This window comes from Callorhinus ursinus, unplaced genomic scaffold (genome assembly GCF_003265705.2).
Source record: "Callorhinus ursinus isolate GAN/ISIS: 27379988/994484 unplaced genomic scaffold, GSC_fseal_2.0 scaffold16, whole genome shotgun sequence".
NCBI lineage: Eukaryota > Metazoa > Chordata > Mammalia > Carnivora > Otariidae > Callorhinus > Callorhinus ursinus.
This window is the reverse complement of record NW_027397078.1, coordinates 37081267-37087266: the sequence shown is the minus strand read 5'-3', so window position 1 is coordinate 37087266 and position 6000 is coordinate 37081267. Positions and strand designations below refer to the sequence as shown.

The 6000-nt window shown below is 41.6% G+C and overlaps 1 protein-coding gene and 1 long non-coding RNA gene across 3 annotated transcripts in view; one reads left to right on the top strand and one right to left on the bottom strand.

The window, feature by feature from the left end:
- Nucleotides 1-654: 654 nt before the first annotated feature.
- On the bottom strand, nucleotides 655-5393 carry LOC141374297 (uncharacterized). Its single transcript, XR_012381073.1, has 3 exons — nucleotides 5168-5393; nucleotides 1287-1451; nucleotides 655-793 (listed from the first exon to the last, which is right to left on the bottom strand). It is a non-coding gene; the product is annotated as an uncharacterized lncRNA (long non-coding RNA).
- The window catches only part of CLCN4 (chloride voltage-gated channel 4), a 63564-nt gene continuing 62956 nt past the window's right edge, over nucleotides 5393-6000 (top strand). The window contains exons 1-2 of one of the 2 annotated variants that reach the window (XM_025857726.2): nucleotides 5393-5410; nucleotides 5641-5666. The gene's annotated coding sequence lies outside the window, so the exon portion shown is untranslated. Of the gene's footprint in view, nucleotides 5411-5502; nucleotides 5667-6000 lie in introns of those variants that run through there. The other variant, XM_025857725.2, reaches the window with a different exon arrangement.

Sequence of the window (6000 nt, the reverse complement as noted above, 5' to 3'; positions counted from 1 at the left end):
CGATCTGCGATAATCTTTGATAAATAAAAATTAATTCAAATTCGTTGGTTTAATAGAAGCAAGCCCGTCTCCAAAATTTGTCAACAAAAAAATAAGAAAAACAGTTAACTATTTGATGTCTAATCCAAGCATCATTGTTAAAAAGAAGTAATTTAGGGGGGGCCTGGCTGGCTCAGGGGGTAGAGGGTGCAACTCTATCTTGGGGTTGTGAGTTTGAGCCCCATATTGGGTGTAGCGATCACTTAAAAATAAAATCTTGGGGCGCCTGGGCGGCTCAGTTGGTTAAGCGTCTGTCTTCGGCTCAGGTCATGATCCCAGGGTTGTGGGATGGAGCCCCACATCGGGCTCCCTGCTCAGCAGGGAGTCTGCTTCTCCCTCTCCTTCAGCTCCTGCTCTCTGTCTCCATCTCTGTCTGTCTCTCTCTCAGATAAACAAATAAAATTAAAAAATAAATAAATAAAAATAAAATTTAAAAGAAAGCAATTTAAACAAGTGTAAAAATAAGGGCAAAGTTTATGCTACGTTAAATGAAATGATGGCTATTCAGTGAACATCTAAACTCATTTCCAAATAAGATGAACATTAAATGTGAAACATAAGTTTATCTACTTTTGGTTTTTTAATTTTTACAGAGAGAAAGTAATATGTGGGTCTATTGATAACCACGGAAAAAAATTATTATGAGAAAGAATATAGTTCCAATAATTTTGAAATGTATTTATCAGTTTGCTGATCTACCACAGGATGCTGATATACGATAGACAGGTCACGGTGGCCTGCTTCCCAGGTTTCCCTGGAAAGCAAAAATTACAAATAGTTCAAAAAGTTGGGAGAAGGGCTGCGACCGCAAAATGAACCGAGAAGAGAGTAAGTCAGAGCACTTGGAACAAGAAGCGTAAGCTAACTGCGCACAAGCCCTGCACGGTTCCGGGGAGTGGGGAGCGCAGGCGCCCCTGTGCAGGGTGAGATGCAATGGGCTCCCAGGCGAGCTTCTTCCTGCTGCGCTAGGATTTACTGGAACTTCCTGTTTCTCAGACTGGGCTCCCAGACCCTTGGGGAGTGAGCATTAGCATTTATTTAAATCGAAAATACACGTATTATCTACATCTATCTAGATAAATGGATACTACGTCTCTTCAATTTTATCTATCATTTATAGTTGGATTTATTATCTGCATACAGATAAAAGGATAATTTCATAAAGTGCAAAAGAGAGTGCATGCATAGCATATACTCAACATAGGAAATACGGGCCAGTTGATGAAACTTTTATTTCAGTTACTTACATGGTTTTATCGGTGTTAAGTAGGTGCTGGGCCGTAACATACACTCTCTTTCTTGCTGTGGAATGATCCAACGTGTTCGAAAGCCACCGCTCTTCCACCACAGTAAACTGAGCAACGGAAGGGTCTGTGTGGCCGGCTAAAAAGGCCACTGCAAGAAACACCACCCTTGGAAAAAAAAAAAAAAAAAGAAAGAAAAAGAAAAGGAGAAAAAGAACAAAAGGGGGGGAAAGAAGAAAAAAAATTATCTAAAAGCACTTCCCCCATTTCCTGTAACTGCTTGCAAGGCTGGGAATTCTGATGGCGGCTTCCCAGCAATTTACAGCTGTGCCATCAGTTTGGACCTTGCTGTTCCATCTTTCGAATTTGTATTCTGTCTGCTCAGCTTAGAGCAAGCGCCTTCAGCAATAACGTGGGGATCCTGTTGCCCTGCCTGTCGTATCGTCCGCAGTCTCACAGAGCAATGTCAGCACGAGCCCGGAGGAGACACGAGTGAATCTCATGCTGTAATTTACAGAAAGCATATGGTTTGTTTCAAGTGTACTATACAGAAGGGATGTATATTCACTGAACGTGGTGCAGAGGCGACTGTGCCGTCGTCCTCCCTGAATACATCTGTGATTATTCCTTAGCGCCGGCCTTGGGCCATTTCTTTCCTAGATAAGCTTTGTAAGTTTTTGAAATCGAGAAAATAACATTTGAACTAATAAAGTGGAAGTTGTCAGAAAAAAGAGGGTTTTGTTTGCTTGCTTTTAGTTTTTTTGTTTGTTTGTTTTGTTTTTGATTTTACAAAACTACTAGAAATAACAAGGACGAAAGGGACTGCATATGAAAAGGAGGAGGTGTGTTTTGGGTAAAAGAAGGTATGAGGGATGGAGATGCATTTTTGGTAAGGGGGGAAAAAAGAAAGTAATTTCATCCTAAAGGAAAATCATTGTTCCAGAATAAGAAAGAGAAAAGGACAAAACCCAAATGGATACAGAAAGTTGTAGAAGGCTTGCGGAAAAGGGCTCTTGAGAAAGGAATCTTATGTGTGGCTAAGCAGACTGACATTAAAATGGATTTATTTATATTAAAAAGAAAAAAGGGAAGACTTTTAATATCAAAAGTGCAGTGGTGCACAATTAGAATTTGGTTTTCTCTCTGTTAAAAGGACAAAGTGTTCTTAGATTATTGGTCTGCTCTTACTAAGCAATTGCAAACAAAGGTTTTTCTTTACCTTTCATGTAATCTGCCCAGAAAACAAAGATTCTGTGTTTTGTCTTCATCAGGTTACTTAAGCAAATTGTCTTCTTCATGTAAAAAGCTAAGTTTTTTTTCCAACTAACTTTTTAATGGTATGTTAAATTTCACGGGAAGCATTTTCAAGTAAGAAGCCATGCTAAACTTTCTTTAGGAAATATTTATATGGAAGTTATTAATATAAACGTTCCAGAAAGTATATGAAGTTCATGGGGATCTGATGTACTGACACAGTGTTATCAGTCATAATTCCAGCTATTGTCTTAAAATACGGTATGTCAGAGAAATAACCAAATTTTCTTGTCAATTGCATCATAATGACTTCTCATCTGATCTTTAACCATTGCCACTTTTTAAGCCTTTTACCATTTACAGATAGTTACTGTTTTATTCTGATGCTGTTGCAAAAATGTTCCTGCAAAAATGCTTTATCTTTGAGGAGATTCACAAAAAAGACCCCCTCCCCCCACACACAAAGTACTCTGTAGAATACAGGTTTCTGATGACTTTAAGATCGTAACACGGAACTGGGTAAGAATTTCTAAAACTTTCATGGAAAAGTGATGAATTGATCCAACTAAAAAAAGATCGAGATCAACAAGAATTAATTACAGGAGACCAAATGAATTAATGAAGATGATTAGAATTTTTGTGACTTCATTTAAAATACTGCTGGTTCTTTAATGTTTTGTTTGCAGATTTAAAAGGATCTGAAAGAACATGATCTATCACTATTCCTGCTGCACTTACATAAATAATCAGGCCAAGCTTATTAAAAGTCAACTTAATTTGCAAAACAATTTAGTCTTGCCATGGTTGTCTTTGATGGAAATGGAAATGATTATGGAGAGAAATTTATGTTTCAGTAATACACCCCTGTGGATATTAGATTCTAGTGCTGTTAATCATCTCTGAGGTTTATTTTCTACTTGTAAACTGGACTGGATCCCAAGTTCTAGCTTCCTCCAATATTTGGCTAAAACTCTCCAGACTAGTTGGGTTAAAACCTAACAATGTGGCCGGTCGTGTGGTCATCATTATTTTTAAAAGTCTTTATCAAAGGCAACGGAAGGGTCTGTGTGGCCGGCTGAAAAGGCCAATTTTCTCCCACTACTTTCACTTGGAATCACTATGAAATTAAACCTGCCTTCCCCCACCCCCCACCCCGAAGCCATGCAAGCTGAAACTGGACAACTTGATATAAACTTCAAAGAAATCCCAGCAGCCCATGTGCCGACAATCTTTGTACCTGCTCGAAAATATCACCGGGGACATTCACACTGCAAACACGAAAATCTGATTGCTTGACTGCACTGCTTGCATTCTATCTAAAGATGCTTAGAATCCGACTTTTAGAAATCTTCTCAACCGACTGCTCTCCAAACTCAGAAAACGGAATTTCTAATTTGCTTGAACTCTACATCTTTGTTTTTCTTTTGTTTCCATAGAAATGCCTCTCATTAAATTACCTGATTGCTCACATCATATAGATGCCTAAGCCCATGCGTAAGGCCACTTCCTGAAATACAACATTCTCAAGTTCATCCTGCCTCGGGTCATCGTGAGGATATGTGTTTGCTAATACATCACGTTATGCCTATGTAAATAACTTAAAATTTTTTTTTTGGCAGATTGACTTAGTAAAGTAAAATCTGGATCTGATTACAACCCATTGGATTTATTTGGTTAGTTAAACCTTGGCTCCTGGGTATCTCTGCTCTGGGGAAGTTTTCAATGCTTGGCTATTGTTTTCCCTACAATCATCATATTGGCCTTTCTTGTGCTTTGTAGACTCTCGAAGCTTTTAAATGCCTGTTGGCAGCCAATCACATGGCAGATGGCATCCATCAAGAGCAGGCAACTGGATGAAAGCAACAACCACCACATGAATGATGAAGATAGTGACTACATGGCCCTCTGGCCTGATGACTCAACTAATGGAAACAGCAAATGTGTGATCTTCCAGCCTGACTAGTCACCAACCATGGTAGTGGAGAATAACGCCCGTAATGGCTGGTCATACTCTGAGCCTGCTGAGCTATGACCCAAAGCAGGGGAAACCGTTAAAATTTAGAAACAAAGGGAGACCAACCTTGAAGGGTCGCTGAGCAGACAGAAGCAGTTTGGTCATGCTGGCGAAGCTTAATTTGGCTTATCCTGCAAGGCTAACTGGACCTGGTCGTTTCTTGCTTGTGTCTCTGGAAATGATAAGCAAAACTTGAACTGCTTCCCAAGGTTGATATGACCGGTAACCACTGAAAATTATAATATTGTAACTAATCACTGTGAAGAATAAACAGTCACAGCTTTGTCACTGGATAAGCTGCTTTATAACCACGCAGCCCTGAGCCTCATTCCATGTTTTGGCTTGAATGCTCCCGGTTTGCAAACTTTCTGGGGCCTGCACAGTAATTTTTTTACTGACTGCTACTTCAGTGATTCATTTGGTTTTCTTTTGGCTATTTTGAACTTTTGACAGAAGTTATGTCATTCTGTTCAAAATGACATGGCCGTTTTAGGCCTTTTCTGAACCGCCTGTTTGCTGTAATGTTCTTTACACTTGAGCAATCCCCTCCAAAAGAGAAGGTGAAACCAACCTATTGGCAAAAAAAAAAAAAATCGCCCCACAATGAGGAAGGTACCTTTACTCGATTCATTTCTGCCCAGCCGGAACACCACCGAGCAAGTCATTTCAAAGACCGCAGGAGGCCATCTTACAGACCCCCGCCCTCCGCACGGCCCGGTGAGTCCGGGCGCTCTGTCGCAGTAGCCGGTGCAGCCCGGCCTCTCGGGGCAGGGCGTCCCGTGTCGCGGCCGCTAGGTTCCCCTCTGGCCGGGTGTAGGAGGCGAACAAGACCGGCGTGGCGGGCATCCAGAGCCCAGACGTGACCCAGCTGCCTGGGCCGGACTGAGTGGCTGGGCCCAGCACGTGACCACCCAGCCCGGCTCCGCGGGGGGTGGGGGTGGGGCCTCCCTGGGCGCCGGAGGATGAAATCGACATTTGCCTGGGGCAGGAGTGAGCCTGTCAGATTCCGTCTCCATTAGACCCTCCACCCACGGGAGCGGGGGATTGCGCCAGCATTTTATTTATTTATTTATTTATTTATTTATTTAGGTATCTCCGGAACCAGAAAGCAAAAGGTAAGTTACTTATCACCTAGAAAAATAAGCTTCAGAGGAGTGACTAGAAAACCACACGACCGGCCACATTGTTGGGTTTTAAAATCCGGTGCAGAAAATTATAGATCGTGGTGAGCGGCAAGGGCCCATATTTATGTCCCAAATTAGAGGCTGACCTTCTGAACGGAGATTTGGTTAGTCTGGAGGGAATGGTGGGAAAAGGGCCCGGGTTAAACATAGAAGGGCACCAAAGCGGTTGGAATAAACAGCAAGTAGGTAACTCTTGCCTGCTTGTAAAACCATCTATTTCACATCTCTTTAGGGGGTAGCAGGTGAGGCGATGTTAAAATTGTGA